Source organism: Haliotis rufescens, unplaced genomic scaffold, assembly GCF_023055435.1.
Source record: "Haliotis rufescens isolate VD_foot unplaced genomic scaffold, xgHalRufe1.0.p SCAF_9, whole genome shotgun sequence".
Taxonomy (NCBI): domain Eukaryota; kingdom Metazoa; phylum Mollusca; class Gastropoda; order Lepetellida; family Haliotidae; genus Haliotis; species Haliotis rufescens.
Window position 1 is genome coordinate 16773595 of NW_025964383.1, and position 25529 is coordinate 16799123.

Here is a 25529-nt window from a genome sequence, read left to right on the forward strand (position 1 = left end):
GTGAACGATTCTGAACCCCAGTCACAAAATACCATCCGCTATCAAAAAACATGAACCATCAGGTTTCTGTTATAAATTTGTGAGCTCTAATACTCACTACAAGAAACCAGCGGTACCATACGGGGGAGATCAGGTCATTTCCAAATTTCTTCATTGTATACTTGATGAGGCTAAAGAGATTAGAGAAGAGCTGAAGAAAGCAGAGCTTATGCAACTCAACGAAAACGATGAGATTGCTTTCCAAATGGCAACCACTTGCCATATTTGTCATAAACCATTTGGCGATTCACTTAAGGTTCGGGATCATGACCATCTGAAAATGGGTTTCAATTACCGAGGAGCTGCACATATAAACTGTAATCTACAGTACAAGTTCAAGAAAACACCAGATCAAAACTGGGCTCAGGATGATTTTTACATTCCTGTCATATTTCATAATCTTCGTGGTTATGATAGTCATCTGATTAAGAAGGAATAAGACAGCACTGTAAAGCAGAATCTAAAATGTTTGGCCAACAACCTTGAGAAGTATATTTCATTCTCGGTAGGAAACTTAAGATTCATTGATTCATTACAGTTTCTGAACTCTTCTTTGGACACGTTTGTAAACAATTTGAGTAAAGGGAACCCTTCCAAATTTAGTCATTTAAAAGAGGAATTTCCTCAGAAGAATCAATTTGATTTACTGTTCAGAAAAGGTGTCTGTCTATCCATATGACTACATGGATGATGAGAGTAAGTTTAACCTAACTGAACTACCACCTCAGAAGCGGTTTCATAGTTCTCTCACAGATAGTTCCATATCAGATGACGATTATGAACATGCTCAACATATCTGGTCATCATTTAACATGAAAACCATGGGGGATTATCACGATCTATACATGAAAACGGACGTTTTGTTGCTGGCGGATGTGTTTGAACATTTTAGGGCCGCTTCCATGAAATCGTATGACTTAGACCCTGCTCATTACTATACGCTTCCTGGTTTAGGGTGGAATGCCATGCTTAAAATGGGAGATGTAGAGTTGGAGCTATTAACAGATCTAGATATGCAACTTATGATAGAACAGGGTTTGTGGTGTGGAATCAGCATGATATCTACTAAGTACGCAGAGGCTAACAATCCCTATATTGAAAATTATGACCAGAAACAACCAGCCTCTCATTTGATCTACTGGGATGCAAACAATCGTTATTGGTGGGCTATGTCTCAGTATCTGCCTGAACGTTATTTTCAATGGCTCTCTACTCAGGAGATAGAAGAGCTAGATATCATGAGTGTGGCTGAAGATGCAGATGTTGGCTATATTTTAGAGGTGGATCTTGAGTATCCTCAACATCTCCATGACAGCCATTTTGACTATCCTCTGGCTCCTGAATTAATGGTGCTGACACATGACATGCTCTCTGGGTATTCTCAGACATTGAAGAGAAATTTAAAGATTAAAGGGAAACCCTGTAGGAAGCTTGTACCTTATTTATTTAACAACGAAAGGTATGTGCTCCACTACAGGAATCTTCAGTTTTACCTGTCTCAAGGATTGGTTCTGTCAAAAATTCCTAGAGTCATGAAGTTCAAACAATCGCCCTGCCTGAAACCGTTTATTGATTTCAATACTGAAAAGCGCAAACTGGCAACCAATGAAGCAGCTGTAGCTCTATATAAATTATTTAACAACTCGTGTTTCGGTCGTTCTATGATGAACGTGCAAAAACATGTAAATGTTGAACTGGTCAATTCCAAAAAAAATGTGTGCCAAACCCACTTTTGAAGCCTTCAAAGTATTTAACACTGATCTAGCCGCTGTTCATTTAAAGAAAGCAACCTTGGTTTTAAACCAGCCATTGTATGCTGGTTTTTCTATTCTAGACTTTTCCAAAGTCCTCATGTATGACTATCACCATAACTTTATCATACCTAAGAACGGGAAAAAGGCTCGACACAGATTCACCGTGTTATCATATTGAAACAGAAGACCTCTATATTGACATTGGGGAACACATTGAACTGTTTGATACTTCAAAGTATGATAAAAAAAACACCCTCTTTTCTCCAAAAACTAATGCCAAAGTTTGAGAACATGTAAAAATAGATAACTAACTAATCATTCAACAACAAATTATAAAAACGGGTTTTAGATCGCCACCGACTGAAGGTTGATCACCGTGCTGGGGACCATGGGGACTTACAGTATTGTTGCCCCAGTCGGATTTACATCATCCTTCAGTTGTTGGCGATGGCTGACAAACTTAGTAAAATAACACATATACTACGATTAAAAACGCGGAAGAAATAAATATACTTTGAAAGACGTGGTCTTACATACCTTCTCAGGGGGACAATAACTTTACACAACTTCAACCCCCTTCGAGCATATAGCCACTAACAATCTCAGTTACTGATTTATTCTACCAATTGTAAAAATTAATTAATTAATGTACAAAATATTGTAATCAAAATTTATGAATCAATTGAATTTCCTTTTTAAAAAGCCCAGTATTAAACGAGAACTTACCAGATTAAAAAAATCCTTGATGCCTGAAACTTTAAAATATTGATCCCTTGTGATGGAAAAATCAATTCAATCAAGCAGGACATGCTTGACCGTGATTCTTTCATCACAAGGGATGCAGAATGGCGGATCCTCACCTTTTAATAAATATTCATGAGTATATCTAGAATGGCCAATAAGACATCGTCTTAATACGACCTCTTCAAATCTGGACCGACAACCCAAGTAGGTATAACCGATATTTGCTTTTATTGCATATAATTTATTTATACCCACTTGGGTGTCCCACTTCTTCTGCATTAGATCTCTGATCTAACATCTAATGACAGGTTTATAATCACTGCATGGTATAAGTGGTGTCACAGATTTGTTGAGTGATGCTTTTGCATCCGATTATTATGTAACTTTGTGATGTTAGGTCAAATTGGATGTTGACACGAAGTATTTTTTATTGCCTGAAGACAGGATTAGGAGTCTGAAAACATAATGAATTCTTTATGTGTAGACTGTTATTTATATATTCTAGAACACTTAATATGGCCTTTGATTCTTCTGTAAAAATTAAAGATTCATCTGGTTATCTAGTTGATATAGTTCTGGATCCAATGATGGTGGCGCTGGCAACAGCACCCCTATCCTTGGATCCATCTGTAAAAATTGATTTGTAAGTATTATATTCGCTTCTTAACTGATTATATCCTTGTTGATATTGTAGTTGGTTAGTGTCAGATTTCTTTAGTTCATATAATGTAAGAACCACCTGTGGCTGTACCAATTGCTAAGGAGGAGAAGAAAGCAGACGGAAAGGACACACATTTTCAAGTTTAATATCAGCAGCAGAAATAAAAGGTTCAATTCTTATTCCGAGAGGCTGAATAAGAGATGACTTTTTACTGTACAGATCCTCATAAAGGGGATTAAATAAACAGCTGTATGCAGGGATGGACTCATTAGAATATACCTTGTGATGTACTGTAAAGATAGTTTAATACGGCGCTGTTTATCTATCTGTTAAAAACTGTGATATAAAATTAGGCAACCGGCCTCTCAACCCTATCTCATGAAGATCCTTTAAAATTCCATGATTCCTGGTCGTATCGTAGGCTTTTTCTAACGAAAAATATAGAGTGAGTGAGTGAGTTAATGCTTTACGTCACATCGGCAATATTTCAGCCATATCGTGACGAGAAAAATATAGATACAGCGTGTTGTTTATTGATGATAGCACTTCTAACAAATGATTCTAATCTAACCAATGGTCAATAGTACTTCTATTTTTCCTAAAACCGCATTGAATATTTGTTATTAGATTATTTGTTTCTAAGTACCATATTTATCTAATATTGACCATTCTTTCCATGGTCTTACAAACACAGCTGGTAAGTGAAATTGGCCTATAATTGAGAGGATCAGTGTGATCCCGACCAGGTTTTGGAATTGGAATGATAACAGCATTCCACCATGAGGAAGGGAAATTACCAGTTGTTCAGATATTATCAAATATATTTAATAGTGTTTCTACACAGGAGTCAGGAAAATATTTTAGTAACTGATTGTGGATGTTATCAGCACCTGTAGCAATATCATGAGCTTGCCCTTAGGCAGTAATATGCTCATGAATGAAAATAAAACTTCATTATAATCTTCACCATTATCAGTTAAAATTTATTTTCTTTCTTTCTTGTTGGTCTTTAAATTTCTGGAACTTTGGTACATAATTAGATGATGAAGAATGTTTAGCTTAAGTTTCTCCTAATCTATTGGCTATATCAGATTTATCAGTTTGTATTGTGTCACCCTCTTTAAGATTGTGAACACCTTTACCTTTCATTCTTTGAACCATATTCCAAACCTCAGACATTGGTGTACGTGAATTTATTTTAGAAACATAGTTCCGCTAAGATTGACGTTTATTATCCCCTGCCACGAAGTGGAAGGGGGATATAGGAATGGGTGCCGTCCGTTCTTCCGTCCTTCCATCCTGCCGTCCTTCCGTCCGTCCGCCGTCCGTCCGTCACATTTCGTTTCCGGAGCAGATCTTGAAAACCGTATCATATTTCTTTACCAAACTTAGCACATAGATAGGTCTAGTGGTGAACCGGTGCCTTTTGATAGTTTGGGATTTAAAAAAAAAAAGGATTTCCATTTCCATGGCAACGACTTTGGCTTAGTCTGAAAATGGTGGTAGTCCTCGTTTCCGGAGCAGATCTTGAAAACCGTATCATATTTCCTCACCAAACATGGTACATAGATAGGTCTGGTGGTGAACTGGTGCCTTTTTATAGTTTGGGATTTTTAAAAAATATATTTTTCGAGTTTCCATGGCAACGACTTTTTGCAGACTTCAGGGGCACTGTCTTGCATTGAGATGGACCGATGCCTTTCTTGATGCTGTTGTACACACCTTGATCATTGATACTTGAATGCCCTTGCAGACATGCTGCAAGCTGTCGTTCACGCATTTTATTCCTTTTTGAAATTTGCTTCCATCTGTTTTGAGAGCTTGCATGGTCTTCTGGTTGGGTTAGCGTTTAAATTCTACTAGCGCTGCGCCCCTTTCGGCAATTGCAAGGATGAGCTCGCAGGGATGGGCTTTGAGATACTCTTCAACTGCTTCTTCCCAAAGGCTGACAATGTAGTGATTCAGAGAAGATACATGCTACTAAAATGCTTAAAATTGTCATACCTCTGTAATTATTTGATGAATGAACATACCTTTTTTTATGCACGCAACAATGATTCCTACGGGTCATGCCTCGGCAATGTAGGCGGAATAGAAAAAAGAATGCTACTAACGAACGTGGTATTAAAAAACAACAGTTCTGTTAAACGGTATTTGCAAATCAAACAACCCCTTTCCTGCTTCAGAACATCGAGCATACAGCGAGTCATATCACCAAAACCTTTCGTCACTATCGTCTAAATCTATGGATCATCATGATCAAACTTGTGGAACATTTATAAAATGATTGTTCAACTGTGGGTCGACGTTATGAACTGTGCGGAAGCCTTTTGAAAACAGAATAAGTCTTACAAGTACTAAAAATATGGTTATATAACGTTTCATACTTTGTGCAGCATTACAAACACTGTGACTGTTTTATCCATATCTGAAAGTATCAGTTCTAAAAATATGTCGAACATGTCTAAAATGCCATCAGAGTAAAAGGCTGCCTCTAAATAAGTCTGGTATGGTTACATCCCACACATAACGGTAGTTACAAGGTCCACTGCATCATGAGAATCAGGGTCGGCAGGTGAGTTGTCAATGAAGACACAAGCGGAAGGTGGGCGGACTGGGTTACTCTGTCAAAGCGTCGAGTATCATAAGGATGGATAGGGACACACGTGAAAAACCCATCTTTGTCCAAATCAAGTATTGACGTGGTGAAAATCGTGAAAATAGCATTCTGTTCTTTTCTTTCTTGTGGCTAAAAAAAGGTTTTGTCGCTTTTACTCACTTGGCAAAGGTTTATCATCACAGTTATCCATGCCATGAAAGTCTACCATGCAAAGCAGATTTCTCCGCCTGTAAATTATACTGGACAAAGTCGTGCATTTTTTTAGAAAGAAAGGATTTTATCAATGTTTCACTTAATACCAAGAAATCAAACTGATTTAGAAATGTAAGAAAGCTTTGGTCAGCAAGATTGTTCACGATGCCTGTAATATTCCAAAATAATATATATTATCATTTCATAACTTCGGGACGATAGTTTGTTCATTGTGGTTCATGTCCATTCTGTTAATGCAAAAAAAACGTTTTCTCTGTAATTTCATGTTAAAAGCCATGGCCAGAGTCAAAACATGCTTTTACATAGTAATTATTGTTGTTTTTATTGTTGTGTTAGCAGTATCTTGAAATTATCAAGTTGGCCGTAACCACACCCTTAACTGTAAGATGTATCCTATTCCCTCGCTGTCCTGGTTCTTGTAACATTGAGAAACTATTCGATTTTTTAGGGGACACGGGTGACCCAGTCGTCTAAGGCGCCCCTGTGCAGAGTTGCGTCCCTTGGGCCTGTGATTGTAGGTTCGAATCCGGTTCGCCCCTATTAGGTTTGTCAGCACTATGCCCGTGCTCATAGGTTTCACCGAAGTGGTAAACGTCTGAGACCTGCATCACTTCGGGCTTTCCTGCCACATTTAGCTGACACGCCGCGATATAATACTGTTAAAAGTGGCGTTAAACCAAACTCACACTTCTCGATTTTTTTATCTATCAGTACATACTGCCTGAAACAAACTGACCATGAGATCAGACTGTCGAAGAGAAATAGATGATGTGATATAAAGCGAACATTAAGTAACTACAATATACTATATATGTTACACACAAGTTTATTCCATTAACGCATTTATATGACATAACATTAGTCCAACATACACACCAAACTATATATAACATAGAAGTCAGGATTACCCAAACATATTACATTACATCCTACATTACAGTCTATACATCCGCCTACACAACTACTCCCCCTCCCTTATACAAATACATATATACACACATACTCCCCCCCCCCCCCCCCCCTCCCCACACACACACACGCACAGACACACCGACCGACCGACCACATCATCATCTCGCTCACCCATTCATCCCCATACACTCATCCATCCCCAAACACCCATCCATCCCCACACACGGAATCCAAAACACATACATACGAAACTAAATACAACATACATCTCATTCATATCATGTATACCATCATACCTTGCATGCCAGCCCACTATACATACATACATATGTATCCACCCCGCCTCCCGTGAGCCCACCTCACACGCGGTACCACACACTCATCTTACATCAATACCATAATATCCGTTCGTCTGAAGCTAGGTCCAACCACACTTTGGTCTACACATACATACCGGCAAATTTTCCCAGTAACAAAATATTACTGTTTAAAATATTAGCATGTACATTAAACACATACATGTACTTTATGATCCCAAACTAGCTCCCACAGGAGATATCGCTTGGGTGAAGTCAAGCGATATCTACAATGTAGACATTGTAAGAGTCGTAAGAGGCGACTGACGGGATCGGGTGGCCAGGCTCGCTGACGTGGCTGATGCATGTCATAGTATCCTAGTTGCGTGGATCGGTGCTCATTATGTCAATCACTGGATTGTCTGGTCCAAACGCGATTATTATTAACAGACTGCCGTCATATAACATCAACATTTCTGCATGAAAAGAACTTTCAGAGCTATGATATTTGCTCAAGTTGGAGGTTGTTGTTCCACTCTCTTTCATCTTTAAATATAAAGTCTACTGCTGCATGTATTCTCACTCTCTGCATCGTCTACCGCTGCATGTATTCACTCTGCATCGTCTACTGCTGCATGCATTCTCACTCTCTGCATCGTCTACTGCTGCATGTATTCTCACTCTCTGCATCGTCTACTGTTGCATGTATTCTCACTCTGCATCGTCTACTGCTGCATGTATTCTCACTCTCTGCATTGTCTACTGCATGTATTCTCACCCTCTCTATCGTCTACTGCTGCGTGTATTCGCACCCTCTGCATCGTCTACTGTTGCGTCTATTCTCATCCTCTACATCGTCTATTGCTGCTTGCATTCTCTCTCTGCATCGTCTACTGTTGCATGTATTCTCACTCTCTGCATCGTCTACTGCTGCATGTATTCTCACTCTGCATCGTCTACTGCATGCATTCTCACTCTGAATCATCTACTGTTGCATGTATTCTCACACTCTGAATCGTCTAGTGCTGCGTGTATTCTCACATTCTGAATCGTCTAGTGCTGCGTGTATTCTCACTCTCTGCATCGTCTACTGCATGTATTCACTCTGCATCGTCTACTGCAGCATGTATTCTCACTCTCTGCATCGTTTTCTGCTGCATGTATTCTCATTCTCTGCCTCGACCACTGCTGCGTGTATTCACAGTCTCTGCATCGTCTACTGCTGCGTGTATTCTCACTCTCTGCATCGACCACTGCTGCGTGTATTCTCACTCTCTGCATCGTCTACTGCTGCATGTATTCTCATTCTCTGTATCGTCTACTGCTGCATGTATTCTAACTCTCTGCATCGTCAACTGCATGTATTCTCACTCTCTGAATCGTCTACTGATACACGTGTAACTTTTGTGGCATTGTCCCCCTGTGTGACACGTAATGCTATCGTAATCGATGTAACTACCATCAACCGGTGTTTTTAAGCCAACTCATTTGCTGAGTATTTTTTTATTTTGGTTAGTATTGTACACAGTCACCAGAAGCTAAGATGATGACGTAAAATCCTGCTGGGGTATCGTTCGCATGATCTCCAGCGAGGTGGCCTACCTATGGTTACTGGTGGCCTATTTCCCGTGTTTAAACTGTTTAGACAATATTGTTATGCCCAAATATGTTTGACAAATTTGTTTTTAAATATAACTATGTATTCATGACACTTGTGTAGAGATCAACTCGTTCTCATCGCTTTATGACTGAAATAATGCCGATGCTTTGTTAAATTTAACTCACTTACACATTAACTATTCTGCGGAATTTATGCTATGATGCTGGGTTTATGGCAGCTTTGGACATCAGTTCAGCAAATAATTAGATTCCATAGATGTCTATAAAACATACTTTATGAGGTGTGAGTACCGAGTATTTAAATTCAGTATCAAGTCATCAGTGCTAAAATTTTAGTTTCTTCTCTAAATTACAACTTTGTACAACAGGAACGGTGTAATAGCTACATGTCAACTTACTTCTGATTGATGTGTGAAGTAAAGGGGTTATTCATTATCCCCTATACGCCGAAGACCCGGGTTCGATTCCCGACATGGATACAATGTGTGAAGCCCATTTCTGGTGTCCCCCGCCGTGATATTGCTGGAATATTGGTAAAAGCGGCGTAAAACCATACTCACTCACTCACTCTGATGGGCGTTGGAAGTTTTTTTGGCTCCATCAGTCAACATTCAAGTATTTCGAGACTCAGGCTGTAAGTAAAAAAAAACCGCTGACAAAACGTTCGCTTGCGTTAAAATGCTTTCGCTTGAATTTCGAGTGGCATACGAATCTTGCTAAAAAGTTGTTCGATCAGGGTTACAACATACAAAGCCTCAGTAAAATGTCAAAAGGTTTTATGATAGACATGTGAAGGACATTTTCAACTTTGACGCATCATTGACCATAATAATGCCCGGTACAATTCCCTATTTTAGCTTGTAGCAAATGTTCCCGCATTAATTTAGGTGAACACTTGACTTGTCCTTGCATGTGTTTGTGACTGGTGCCATCGGTGGGGCAGGATATGCTCGCCTCTTTGCTAAAGAGGCGAGTTCATTGCTCATTGCATTGTGTTTAGGCAATGATTAGTTGTCAGGAATGTAGTACTATTTAATGTAAGCAGTGGCGAGGAAGACACTATATTAAGATGCTTGTGTGATGTGTAAAAACCTCCGCAATACCGTGGACTGAGCGTTATAGAACATGTGAAATATTCTGTGATGTGTTGGCACTGTGTGGAAATGTCCAGAAGCTAGTTAGACTGTATAGAAGGGGACAAGAACGTGCCTGTCATATCTCTCACATATTTCATTTTATTACCCACGTGGTGAAGATACAGGTGGTAAGATACTAAATCAGTACGCCACACGTGTGTCGTACAAGGTTGACCTTGTTTTATTCGTTTTGATTGGAGAACCGTGACCTCTGTCACACTGGGACTACTTTTTTCATTCATCAAAAATCGCGAGACGTCATTCATTTTGCAACTACAAGGCAGAACTGAAGCAATCTCGTGTGAGCAAGGGATATTAACAAACACTTTATTAAACCACACAACATAGTCACAAGCATCAAATTCGGTTTGCATCCTATATAATTATGCATTGAGCTTCCACAGACATTACATAATGGAGCTATATCCATTTACAATGTTCGACTACCGTTCAATAGATCGAGGGTCCGAATGAGCGTGACGCACCCGACTACTTTCGCAACTTCCAATTTGATTTAACGTAAAAGGATAAGCGTGGTGAAATGAAGTCAGTTTAAACTATCTGGACAGATATCTAGACTTACTTGGGATGATCCGGTTGTGCCATCAGTGTCCTCTACGAAGCGAATTTTTCGGCACTGTTTCGGGAGTCGTTTGTTCATGACTGCACAACCACATCACTCAAAGTGAACATTTCCTATACAAGTCAATCGAAAACTCCGTAGAAGTGTGCCTGATTTCTGATTATGTGGCCCAAAATATCCGAAAGATGAACAATAACATTCCCTATCCCTAGCGTAAAGCGCTGAGTAGATGACGATTGTCTTTTCTTATTCCGGTGGTGACCTTGCCCTTCGTTCGAAGCTGTCACTGACATGCAAGCAGACTTGAGCGTGTTGATTTTACGTCTTCACTAAAGGGTGGTACAGTAAACATAAATGTCTTTGGCGAACACTCTGATTTTCCTCTTCCAAAATGGTACGGACATGTTATAAATTCAGCTGATAGATCAAGGAAACCAAACCATTTTGAATGCACAGACTGGACCCCGGCAGTGCGAGTGACCAACTGTTGGTCCGATATTCAAAGCTCGGCGCTTATGTGACTTTTTAAATGTACTTATAGATGTCCTGCGTACTAACAACATGGCGCTTGAATTCTCATAAGTTGAAGAAATTCGTCCAAAAGGATCTTCAACGTCGGTGCTGTTATGTTTGAAAACACAACTGCAGGCGCATGTTGTTAATACGTATACATAGGTCTGTCACCAATGTCCATATTTGGGCATATATCAATATTCATGCGCAACCAGATTTTGCAACCGGTTTCAGTTTGGTCTGTCAACGAACAAAAGTTGTTTGTTATGGGTAATAAATAAAATACCACACTCATTCTCGTGAGATACCATTTTTAGGAAACTCGTGAACTTTCTATGGTATCTGACCTCGCTTCGCTCGGTCAGATACCATAGAAAGTCCACTCGTTTCGTAATAATGAAATCTAACGGGAATGAGTGCAGTATTCTCTATATATCAAGACCAGCTTACTTGTGAAGATCACTCATCACCTCTGATTCCCAGCCTAGGCCCATCTTTGAAGCTTCACCACTGTCGCCGCTGGGTGAATATACTGTCATCACTGACTTTTGCTGTCACCACTATATCATTTTATCACTGCCATCGTATTATATACTGCCATTGAATGCCGAAGACCCGGGTTCGATTCCCGACATGGATACAATGTGTGAAGCCCATTTCTGGTGTCCCCCGCCGTGATATTGCTGGAATATTGGTAAAAGCGGCGTAAAACCATACTCACTCACTCACTCTGATGGGCGTTGGAAGTTTTTTTGGCTCCATCAGTCAACATTCAAGTATTTCGAGACTCAGGCTGTAAGTAAAAAAAAACCGCTGACAAAACGTTCGCTTGCGTTAAAATGCTTTCGCTTGAATTTCGAGTGGCATACGAATCTTGCTAAAAAGTTGTTCGATCAGGGTTACAACATACAAAGCCTCAGTAAAATGTCAAAAGGTTTTATGATAGACATGTGAAGGACATTTTCAACTTTGACGCATCATTGACCATAATAATGCCCGGTACAATTCCCTATTTTAGCTTGTAGCAAATGTTCCCGCATTAATTTAGGTGAACACTTGACTTGTCCTTGCATGTGTTTGTGACTGGTGCCATCGGTGGGGCAGGATATGCTCGCCTCTTTGCTAAAGAGGCGAGTTCATTGCTCATTGCATTGTGTTTAGGCAATGATTAGTTGTCAGGAATGTAGTACTATTTAATGTAAGCAGTGGCGAGGAAGACACTATATTAAGATGCTTGTGTGATGTGTAAAAACCTCCGCAATACCGTGGACTGAGCGTTATAGAACATGTGAAATATTCTGTGATGTGTTGGCACTGTGTGGAAATGTCCAGAAGCTAGTTAGACTGTATAGAAGGGGACAAGAACGTGCCTGTCATATCTCTCACATATTTCATTTTATTACCCACGTGGTGAAGATACAGGTGGTAAGATACTAAATCAGTACGCCACACGTGTGTCGTACAAGGTTGACCTTGTTTTATTCGTTTTGATTGGAGAACCGTGACCTCTGTCACACTGGGACTACTTTTTTCATTCATCAAAAATCGCGAGACGTCATTCATTTTGCAACTACAAGGCAGAACTGAAGCAATCTCGTGTGAGCAAGGGATATTAACAAACACTTTATTAAACCACACAACATAGTCACAAGCATCAAATTCGGTTTGCATCCTATATAATTATGCATTGAGCTTCCACAGACATTACATAATGGAGCTATATCCATTTACAATGTTCGACTACCGTTCAATAGATCGAGGGTCCGAATGAGCGTGACGCACCCGACTACTTTCGCAACTTCCAATTTGATTTAACGTAAAAGGATAAGCGTGGTGAAATGAAGTCAGTTTAAACTATCTGGACAGATATCTAGACTTACTTGGGATGATCCGGTTGTGCCATCAGTGTCCTCTACGAAGCGAATTTTTCGGCACTGTTTCGGGAGTCGTTTGTTCATGACTGCACAACCACATCACTCAAAGTGAACATTTCCTATACAAGTCAATCGAAAACTCCGTAGAAGTGTGCCTGATTTCTGATTATGTGGCCCAAAATATCCGAAAGATGAACAATAACATTCCCTATCCCTAGCGTAAAGCGCTGAGTAGATGACGATTGTCTTTTCTTATTCCGGTGGTGACCTTGCCCTTCGTTCGAAGCTGTCACTGACATGCAAGCAGACTTGAGCGTGTTGATTTTACGTCTTCACTAAAGGGTGGTACAGTAAACATAAATGTCTTTGGCGAACACTCTGATTTTCCTCTTCCAAAATGGTACGGACATGATATAAATTCAGCTGATAGATCAAGGAAACCAAACCATTTTGAATGCACAGACTGGACCCCGGCAGTGCGAGTGACCAACTGTTGGTCCGATATTCAAAGCTCGGCGCTTATGTGACTTTTTAAATGTACTTATAGATGTCCTGCGTACTAACAACATGGCGCTTGAATTCTCATAAGTTGAAGAAATTCGTCCAAAAGGATCTTCAACGTCGGTGCTGTTATGTTTGAAAACACAACTGCAGGCGCATGTTGTTAATACGTATACATAGGTCTGTCACCAATGTCCATATTTGGGCATATATCAATATTCATGCGCAACCAGATTTTGCAACCGGTTTCAGTTTGGTCTGTCAACGAACAAAAGTTGTTTGTTATGGGTAATAAATAAAATACCACACTCATTCTCGTGAGATACCATTTTTAGGAAACTCGTGAACTTTCTATGGTATCTGACCTCGCTTCGCTCGGTCAGATACCATAGAAAGTCCACTCGTTTCGTAATAATGAAATCTAACGGGAATGAGTGCAGTATTCTCTATATATCAAGACCAGCTTACTTGTGAAGATCACTCATCACCTCTGATTCCCAGCCTAGGCCCATCTTTGAAGCTTCACCACTGTCGCCGCTGGGTGAATATACTGTCATTACTGACTTTTGCTGTCACCACTATATCATTTTATCACTGCCATCGTATTATATACTGCCATTGAATGATGTAATTGTTGTGCTGTGCAATTTGTTTGTTTGTTGTTTAACGCAGCACACAGCAATATGACGGCTGTCTATAAATATTCGAGTCTGGACCAGACAATCCAGTGACTGATATCATGAGCATTGGTCTACGCAACTGGGACACGATGACGTGCATCAACCAAGTCAGCGAGCCTGACCACCCGATCCCGTTAGTCGCCTCTTACGACATGCATAGTCTCTCAAGCAAGCATGCGTTGCTGAAGACCTATACTTCCCAGGATATTAACGGGTCCTGTCCAGTAATTTGTATTGATTTGTTAGCCTAGTTAATTTTGTAGTACAGTTGTTAACTGTATATCATTTCTTGGTTGTTGGTTTCACACTAAGTTCTTTTACATACAGAGTTCAGGGTTAATATTATGTTTCAATCTGGGAATCGAAAGTAACAATATTGACATCAAGGGCCTTTACGATGCAGTGGTTGTTGTAATCACTGGTTCTCGACTCCCTTGTCTGGTGTTATGCCGACAATGTTTCAGTTGAATGAACAAGGCATAGCAGAGTAACTTCTTTATTCATATACATCCCCACAGACAACTAAGGACGTGTGCTCTTGGGCTTGTGTTGAATCCGTTAATCATCATCGCTGTTGCTAGAACATGATTAATCCCATGTAAGTACCAGATAGATATATATATATATATATATATATATATATATATATATATATATATATATATATATATATATATATATATATATATATGTGTGTGTGTGTGTGTGTGTGTGTGTGTGAGTGCGTGCGTGTCTGTGTTTTGAGGCAGAAGAGACTGGCTTAAAACAAATTTGTAATTGTCAGCTGCAGCAAACGATTGAAGAGCTGGTACAAAAGGTCATGTGATGTTCGCGGTTCCGAGTTCAATTTTGACTTTCCAGAGCCTGGTTGTTTACAAACATGACAGCCTTGATCGTTTGAGAAGTTGTGGAAGAGAATCTGGAAGGCTGAATGTATATCAGAGCGATTCGATGCCTCTTCCTAAATGATTCTTATCTACTTGCAAAGTGCGGATTGGATACCTGACTGCCAGCTTCCATTATTGATTCAAAAACAGTGACAAAGCTCTGGACATCCGTGAGTGCACTAGCAACACGTAGGGCTTGTCAATGCTTGTCATCACAGCCAAAGTTAAAAAGACACTGGGTGGTAAGAATGCCTTGGATAACGTCTTATCTGCATTTTGTAGTTGTATCCTAGTAACTGGAATATTGCTAAGTTTGGCGTGATAACGTGTACTCACCTATACCATATAATATCCAAGCTGCAATACTTCCCTCAATTTATTTTCTACGTCTGTTATCCGACTGAAAGAAATATATAAAGAAGTCACGACATGTTACAATCTTACTTCTTTTCTATGAAACTACCTAGAAATGCATCATTAATATATAATGAACCGTAAATGAAACGTCACCATGGATAGATATATGAGAAACTTTAGTTGTCCAAACACTGTAAACATACTTGGAGACATATTAAAAAGATGAAACTTGGCACAACTCATCATCAAGGTTAAAATTAAAGTGTCATATGTTCTTAAAGTGAAACACAACACTAGTCTCTGAGAAAATGGCATCACTATTCAGTATCTCGTGTGTCAGCCATGTGCATTGGTGACTGCCATGCAACGTCGATACATGGAATGGGTGAGGCGGTTGATGAAAGCCATAGGCACTTGAGCCCACACTCTGAGGAACGCCTGATGCAGTTCAGCTGCGGTTGTCGGCCTTGGTCGGACGTCATTCAGGCGTCTTTGAATCTCATCCCACAGGTGCTCAATGGGATATAAATCGGGACTGAGGGCAGGTCACTGCATGGTTCTGCAGCCATTCTGCTGGAGGAAGTCTCTTGTTTACTCGTTTGCTAGCTTGTTTAAATATACTCAACAACAAAAGTTCATGTAACTCCAATATTTTAGTGTATTTTTCAAACAAGTAAAGTTTGGTTTTCAATATTGTAGAAAATGTATGGAATCAAGCAACATAAACGCAACTGCTACAGAAAAGCATGCATTCCATGCAAAAGTTGACTTTTATGCAAGACCCATGCATTTCACTACCCAAGAATGGGTTTAAAAACATATGCGTTAACGGGATTCCATATGCATTGTTTAGCATAGTGCTTACAACAACCACTCAGAAAAACAACAAAATTACGCAATTATTCATTATTACGAAATGCCACGTCTGTCCGAAAATGGGCGTCTGCGAGCCATTGGTATGCCTGAAGCAGGATCGAGTCAACGTGATGTTGCAAGACAATTTAACGTCCACAGAAACACCATTTGGTGTTTATGGCAACGTTGTCAACAGACGAATGGAGTCAGAGACACCCGTAACCAATAATCGACAAGACCCTGGATTCGAACAACACACCTACGAAATCGATTCCAACCAGCAACAGTGACTGCAAGAATCACCCCAGGCTTTCTACGGATATCTTCTCAAACCGTACGTCGCCGCCTCAGATGTGCAGGGATTGTCGCCAGAAGACCCGCCAGATGTCCCATTTTGACAGGAAACCACCGTCAAGCACGTCGACAGTGGTGCAGACAGCGTCTACGCTGGACGGCCATGCAGTGGGAACAAGATCTATTCACTGACGTTTTCACCTCCGTCACGGCGATGGACGGATTCGAGTGTACCGACGTCGAGGTGAACGTTACGTCAATCATTGTGTCATGGAAGAAGATCGGTTCGGGGGCGGCAGTGTTATTGTATGGGGTGGGATTACAGCAAGACAGAGGACCCATTTGATAGTGGTAGAGGGAAATCTCAATGGACAACGCTACCCCGACGAGATCTTCGGCCCTGTTGTCCTACCGTTTTTGCGTCGTCATGGCCCAGGCATTACCTTTAAACATGACAACACCCGGGCTCATATTGCTCGACTTGTTCAGGATTTTCTTCAACAAAACACATGAATGTCATCTCCTGGCCGGCTCGGTCCACTGATCTGCGCCTTCGACGCCAACCACGTGTTCCACAGACACTCAAGGAACTTCGAAACATCCTTAAGCAGATATGGACTGATATAACACAGGACTTTGTGCGACGCCTGGTCCATTCCTTGAGACGAAGATGTGTTGCTTGCATCACAACCAGAGGTGGACACACATGCTATTGATTTGTAAATTGACTTTTTGGCATGTTCATGTTTTGTCATGAAATCACGCATTTTCTGGAGTCAGCATGGCAAATTAAACCATTTGAACAGTCTTTTATCTGTTGCAAACCGAAATTATTTCAGATTAGGTAAAAAACATAACTTTGCATTAAATCTTATTCAATGTCACAGGAACTTGACGACACAAAAAGGCTTCACCTTTCAAAAATAAACATAGCCTACTTAACCATATGCTCTACATACACTTAGCCTACTGAACCGTATACTCTACATAAATATAGCCTACTTAACCATATAATCTACATAAATATATCCCATTTTACCACATACTCTACATAAACATAGTATACTTAACCATATACTCTACTAAAATATACTCTACATGCCATAACCTACTTAACCATAAACTCAACAAATTGCTAATCAAAAACATAATCTACTTAACCGTGAAGGTCAGGGTAGAATAGGTCTTCAGCAACCCATGCTTGTCGTAAGAGGCGACCATGCTTGTCGTAAGAGGCGACAAACGGGAGAAGGTGGTCAGGCTCGGTGACTTGGTTGATGCATGTCACCGGATTCCAGTATTGTTCATCGATGCTCATGATGTCAGTCATTGGATTGTCTGGTCCAGACTCGATTGTTTACAAACCGCCGTCATATAGCTGGTATATTGCTGGGTGCGACGTTAAACAACAAACAAATAAACAAACAAACAAAAACTCACAAACCATAGTCCACTGCACATTAATTACTTACGTGCCAAGGTCGTTGTTGCTAAAGTAAGGGCACCTGAAACAGACAGTAGAATGTGTGCTATGATACTTCAGGGCTTCCATTTGAAAGATAAATTGAGGGGCATATGTTTGATTTTCAATTAAAAATATCTTAACTAATTGACAGTATATATAAAAAGTCAAATGTATTGGAGTTTCGTGAGCACTCAAATAACACTTCTACATGGTTCTATTTTTCACAGGATAATTTGATTAAAAGCTTATTAAAACTGAAAACAATTGTGCATAATAAACAATGAAAACATGCGTTTTAGGCACAAATTTATAACATTTCAAACATGGTAGGCTTCATATGGATGCAAATACATTTCTTACTCCAGTCTTTATCAAACCTATTTATATTAACACAAAATTAGCCAGTCACAGATTACTTTTTTAGAAACTGTTGCAGGAACGGGTGACGGTTAAATATCAGATCCGGGTTAGGAAAGGTCTTCAGCAATCCATGCTTTACGCAATAGAGTAGCGGCCAACCCTCAAAAAGAGGCTTATTTAAGGAGTAACCCCTCCCCACAGTAGATCAAAGCACAACCACTTTTTTCTTCACAAGATGACATTTATGCATTAGCAAATTATGGTTGTGGTGATTTCTTTTGGTGGCAGACACGTTTTATGGTGGCAAAATGCATATTTGTATGACAAAATTAAGTAAATCAGATAAATGGCTCTAAACAAGTCAGTTTGCATATTGCAATGCTCATTTTATTTACAAAATCAGTGTGCTGACTCAGGAAACCTAAAATAGAACAAATAAACAAGTAGCAAAATTGGTTTAAGTCGAGTTAGCGGCCAAAATGTGTCAAAAACAGGAAAAAATCCCTCAATCTTCATTTTCAAAGTATTACAAAACTAAAGATAATATAACCTCCATATTGACAATCATGTCGTGTGATATCTCAAAATCTGTCTGAATGTTTTAGGAGCTTATGAAAAATTCCACAATTAATATAGGTATAATATAATGTATGAAAATTTAATAAATGTGATCCCACCCCCTATCCTGTTAAAAATAAACACAAATATATAATAGCATATTTGAAAAATTACAATGACTTCACTAACATTCTTGTACACCAAATTGTTTTATCTGAACACATGAATCGTTAAAGTATCTTACATTTGAGATTGAGAAATTTAATTCATCCAATATGGCGGACAAAACGTACTCCAAGATGGCCGCCAATACAGGAAAATGACAATATTTCGTCTTCACCAAGGAATGTATGAGAAATTTAAATGTCAAAATTTAGGTTTCGACCAGGAACTCCATCTATCGTGTTATTGTCATATTTTATATCCTTTTCGTCTATGTTATGTACTATAATTGCTGATCATATAAACTTACTTTGAAGTGTCAATGTGAAGCACTTTTATATTGTCAGTAACTCATTAACAAATCCATTATTTTTCTCCAATACAGTAAGAAACAATTAGTTTTCAATAATTGGAAAATGAAAATAGAGCAGAATTTACCATATTTTGGCTTAGTTTTACTAATATCTCAATTTGTGAGAAGTTATAATTAAAAACATAATAATACTATGTGTTAACTATCACATAATTGATAAAAATAAGGACTCAATGCATACACTACCTTTTAAGGGGACTTTATTTGATTTTCTCTATTTTAACAAAATAAAGTGCATTTTGACCCAAAAACAGTATCTGCCACCAAAACATTTGACCACATTTATACTTTTTCTAGTCCGCTGGATACAAAAACATAGTGAAAATCTAAGTTTGCTTTGTTCTCCTATGGGGAGGGGTATGTAGGCAGTTTGAGGGTCTGGCCACTACTCTCCAGGAGGCGACTAACGGGTTTGGGTGGTCATGCTCGCTGACTTGGTTGATGCATGTCATCATATCTCAATTGCGTGGATCGATGCTCAATCACTAGATTGTCTGGACTTACTTACAGACCGCCTTAATATAGCTGGAATAGTGGTGAGTGCGGCGTTAAACAACAATTATATGAAAGGTGATAAAATCAAATATAACAACAGTTATTTTTAATTTTCGGTATGCTTTCTTTTACGCAGAGTTTATATTCACAAGGCCAACTGATTATTTTCTGGTGTTAATGTTTTAGTAGAGTATGTTAAGTCACACCGGTCTACACTTTGAAATGACTCCCAAAAAATATATTCACTCTACAAAGGGTTGAAGAAATGCATCTATGAATAAGCGCTCTTCACATAAATTCGTGAATGCAAATTCAGCACATATATACAATAAACTGTCTATCTTCATTCCTAGAGAGAGCTATACACAAGTCAAAGATATTAACAGCGTTTAACGCCTCCGACCCGTATACAATTGAGCTGAAATTAATTCGGTTCTAAGAGAAATTGCATCATCTTTTGAAAATAGAAGAGAAATAAAAGCAAGTACAGGATAATTTGACAGATAGCGTTATGGTATAAACTTGTATCTTAGATAACAATAATATTGACACACAAAATTAAAATGAATTTCATTTTCTATAGCTGAATGACATAATGGACTTCACCTCTACGATTTTTCATTGAACATTTTTCTTCCTTCATTTTTATGAGATCTAACAACCCAAGCCTCAAATGAATAATTGACGTGTAAGGGTTCTTGGCGTTAACATATACTCACCGCCAAAACAAACGCGAAATATGGAGAGCAGTATGTACGACTAACGGGATCGGGTGGTCAGGCTTGCTGACTTGGTTTGTGCATGTCATCGTATCCCAAATGTGTGGATCGATTCTCATGATGTCAATCACTGGATTGTCTGGTCCAGACTCGATTATTTACAGACCTCCGTCAAAAAGCTGGAATATTGCTTAGTGCGGTGAAAAACAAGATACAAACAAACAAATCATGATGAAACATCACAAGAGGTCAGATTACTTACCGACACAGCACACCTCACTAGGTGGACACATACGAGCTGCCAAAACTCCAATGGGGTTACAGCTACTCATCCCAACACATGAGATCCCGGGCAAATTACAGGCTGAAATATAAACTTTCTCAAAGGAACAATATCTGTTTCATGCCTATTTCACTGTAACCGTCTTATCCATATGTTGTTACTCTCGGTTTAAGTAGATTTACTCAAAGGCAAAATGTATTGTCACGTGACCTTGTAACTTACAAATCTTTATATGCATTTATGGATTTGAACTGGAGAATATCTGTTTAGAATAGCCTAATGAAAGACTGCACGTGATGTGACGCCCCTTGCAGGTTCCAGACAGCAACTTTCACAGCCAATATCTTCTTACTCTTGAGCGTGACTTGGAGCAGGTGAGCTCTTGCTAGTTACTGTACCTTCAGAGGTTGTTCTTTTCTTTTGACATAATTACAACCACAGCAAACATAAGCCGGCAGTAAACATAATCTTTGAATGATTCGACCGCCTCCATGGTCTAATGGTAGGGCGTCCGCCCGGAGAGTGGAAGGTCTAGGATTCGATGCCCGGCGGCGTCATATATGAGTTCAGGGGCTTTTGCTCAGAAATAGCAACCGTGATGTTAACAAACTCTTTCAATTTGAGTAGATTTACGGATTTCTGTTTCTTTTTACATTATACAAGTAGAAAACCGGATCGAAGTTTGTTGACATTTGTAACCTCTCCGCAATTACCAGTGATACCTTTGGAGATTGCAAACGAAGATATGCATTAACCAAGTCTGCGAGCCTGACCACCCGATCCCGTTAGTCGCCTTTTACGGCAAGCATGGGTTGCTATTCTACCCCGGATCTTCACGGGCCTACATATTTTCACTGTTTCAGTTTTCATACTTGATGTCATTCATATCATTGACAATGCCATGTATCCCATCACAACGGGAACACCGTGCTGACACCTGAAACTTCAACGTGGATTGGGAATGTTCAATATTGTAAACTAACTATAAACTACAAGCAGAAAGCAGGGTCATTTATATTAGGTGCAGCTGATAAATCTTCACTACATACTTTCTCATCTTTATTTAACGAGAGCCAGTTGTTTGTTGGGTAGCCAATTTGAAAGAGTGGAGATTCAACACCCCTGCTCCCAACCCGAAATGGTGTTGGTTGGTTGGTTGGTTGGTTGGTTGTTTAAGGCCGCACTCAGCAATATTCCAGCTATATGACAGCGGTCTGTAAATAATCGATTCTGGACCAGACAATCCATTGATCGATATCATGAGCATCGATCCACGCAATTGGAATCGATGACATGAATCAACCAAGTCAGCGACCCTGACCACCCGATCCCGTTAGTCGCCTTTTACGACAAGCATAGTCGCCTTTCACGGCAAGCATGGGTTGCTGAAGAGCTATTCTACTCCGGATCTTCAACAGTCATCGCTGTATCATTACCTTGACCATCCACTCGTGTGAGAAATAGTAGAAGAAGACAACCTATTTGTGTAACTGCCATTTCGAGGTCGGGCATTCGTCCGCTCCTTAACAAATACAGGTATTGTCTGCTATGATTCTTGTCGTCTTTAAATTATATATAGTTTTACCTGAGGCATCGTATGATCATAATCATGATTGATGACAAATAAATGCAGTATCTTTCATCTCACTCCGGATTTTATACACGTATCTTTCTACCCAAATGGTTTTGATTAGAATGATGAAAGATCAATAATGCATCTGAATTGGAACATTTTTCCCGCTTATCTAAGATATTGAAAAACTGTACATCCCGCAGGTTATCGTGTCTGATTTGTCCACAAGTAGGATTTGCAATCTCAGAAAACCGAAGCCTTCACTTTGTCAGCTGGTGATATAGAAAGTGCCTTCATCTACCGAAAAGTTATTAAAAGACATTATGACTGTTGTCTTGACTGTGGTTAATAGTGGCCAATTAATCAAGCTGGGTCTGCTTCAAAACGATTGGGTGGTTGGTTTGTTGTTTAACGCCGCACTCAGCAATATTCCAGCTATATGACGGCGGTCTGTAAAATAATCGAGTCTGGACCAGACAATCCAGTGATTAATATCATGAGCATCGATCCACGCAATTGGGATCGATGCTATGCATCAACCAAGTCAGCGAGCCTGACCACCCGATCCCGTTAGTCGCCTTTTACGACAAGCATAGTCACCTTTTACGGCAAGCATGGGTTGCTGAGGACCTATTCTACCCCGGAATCTTCACGGGTCGCTTCAAACGAACTGGTCAGGAGTCAAACGACTTGGAAACCTTTGTCATGACCAGTCATGTTTGTTTGTTGTTTAACGCCGCACCAAGCAGTATTCCAGATATATGACGGCGGCGAGTCTGGACCAGACAATCCAGTGATTGATATCATAAGCATCGATCCAAGCAATTAGGTTGGTTGATTGGTTTGTTGTTTAACGCCGCACTCAGCAATATTCCAGCTATATGACGGCGGTCTGTAAATAATCGAGTCTGGGCCAGAAAATCCAGTGATTGATATCATAAGCATCGACCCATGCAATTGGGATACGATGACATGCATCAACCAAGTCAGCGACCACCCGATCCCGTTAGTCGCATCTTACGACAAGCCAAGTCGGCTTTTACCACCAAGCATGGGTTGCTGAAGACCTATACTACCCCGGATCTTCACGGGTAGCACAGCTTGTGCAGCATCTCCTAAGGCCATATTATGCCGAATGCTCTACGATATCACAAAGCACGGCTCACTTGATTGCCTCAACTAATGTATTGGCAGTAAAAGTGAGGAAAAAAACATAAGATAGAGGATTTGAACCCCTGGCGAGGTTTGTGAGACGGCTGTTATCTCACTTAATTAAAAAGAACATGTTTGAATGCTCATTTCCCAACGATTTCAAGATAGACCACTTGTCATTGATATGGACCAATACATTTGATGATTCATTTACACCCGGATCTTCACGAGTGTCTTGGTGATGTATTTCTGTATGTATTGTTTCGTCATTAAGTTGACGACTTTCTTCATGTTCTTCTCCTACCTGTCTTTCTTCATTTATCTGCATATTTACTTTAATTTAATTTGATTCGTACAAAGAGCGTCATACAGCTCTTGCTAAGTGAGTGAGTGAGTATGGTTTTACGCCGCTTTTAGCAATATTCCAGCAATATCACGGCGGGGGACACCAGAGATGGGCTTCACACATTGTACCCACGTCGGGAATCGAACCCGGGTCTTCGGCGTGACGAGCTAACGCTTTAACCACTAGGCTACCCGACCGCCCCGGCTCTTGCTAAGACGTTGTTTGATCAAGGTTACAACATTCAAGGCCTCGGTAAAGCTTTCAAAAGTTTTACGGTCGACATGTGGAGAACATTGTAAATTTGACGCATCAGTGACAGAAATTATGTCCGATGTAATGTGAGTGAGTGAGTTAAGGTTTTACGTCACATCGGCAGTATCTCAGCCATAAAGTGACGAGTTGTCCGATGTAATGTCAACAAGTTTTATTATGGTAAACAAGTGGAGGACATTTCCAAATTTGACGAATGTAGTTCCTTATTTTGACTTATGTTCCCATGTTTTTCTGGTGAACAATTGACTTGCCTTTGCATGTGTTTGTGATGGGTGCCACCGGTGGGGCAGGATACGCGCACCTTTTCAAACACCTGGTATCATCACTAGTTGATGGTGATTCACAAACACATACTCATGATATAGTCGGAATCGTACCATTTGGGTGATATTTCATATGGAAAGGGCATTGTCGCTTTTTTGTCCATTTGAGTCTCATTACGTCTGTGGCCATCTATGCTCTCAGTGTTACGTTGAAATCCTTCATTTATTTTCTACCGTTGACCAGCCCTTTCTTTCAGTGTTCCTACATTCCTTGACTTCCACCGAGTCAGTTTCCCGTTTATCGTTTCTTTAACTTTGTTTCTTTTACCGCAACTGGTCTGTCTTTTCGTTTCCTTTCAGCTTCCTTCCCTTTCTGTGTTTAATTTCTGTCTTTGTTTTTTATTATTGTTTTGGTCAAATTGTTTGCTTGATACTTTTTTCTGTTGTTCTTTCGGTTCGATCCCTGGTCGCGACATACCAAAAGACTTTAAAAGATGGTAGTTGTTGTTACGGCATTGAGGGGCAAACAAGGACTGATCGGCTCTGAGTCAGTGTGCTGTGTGAGTGAGTGAGTGAGTGAGTGAGTGAGAATGGTTTTACGCCGCTTTTAGCAATATTCCAGCAATATCACGGCGGGGGACACCAGAATTGGGCTTCACACATTGTACCCATGTCGGGGATCGAACCCGGGTCTTCGGGGTGACGAGTGAACGCTTTAAACACTAGGCTACCCGACCGCCACCCAGTGTGCTGTGTCTGAAAAGTGGTGGGGTATTCATTTTTTAACTGCGGCATGGTATCTTAGTGGGCTAGCACTATAAATCGGCATCTGTCCGGACTAGTTGAAGCAGAAGATGCATCTGACAATTTCATGAATCATGGCGGCATGCTCGTGTGCAATAGGATCTTAAAATATGTTTTCAAATGTTGCAGACTGTCTCCATGGCCTAGTGGATAGAGCGTCTGCA

At 40.0% G+C, this 25529-nt stretch overlaps 1 long non-coding RNA gene across 1 annotated transcript; it reads right to left on the bottom strand.

Annotated features, from left to right (window-relative positions):
- Positions 1 to 14562: 14562 nt before the first annotated feature.
- On the bottom strand, positions 14563 to 22589 carry LOC124119703. Its single transcript, XR_006858694.2, has 5 exons — positions 22391 to 22589; positions 20934 to 21035; positions 18012 to 18044; positions 15370 to 15433; positions 14563 to 14723 (listed from the first exon to the last, which is right to left on the bottom strand). It is a non-coding gene; the product is annotated as an uncharacterized LOC124119703 (long non-coding RNA).
- Positions 22590 to 25529: the final 2940 nt, after the last annotated feature.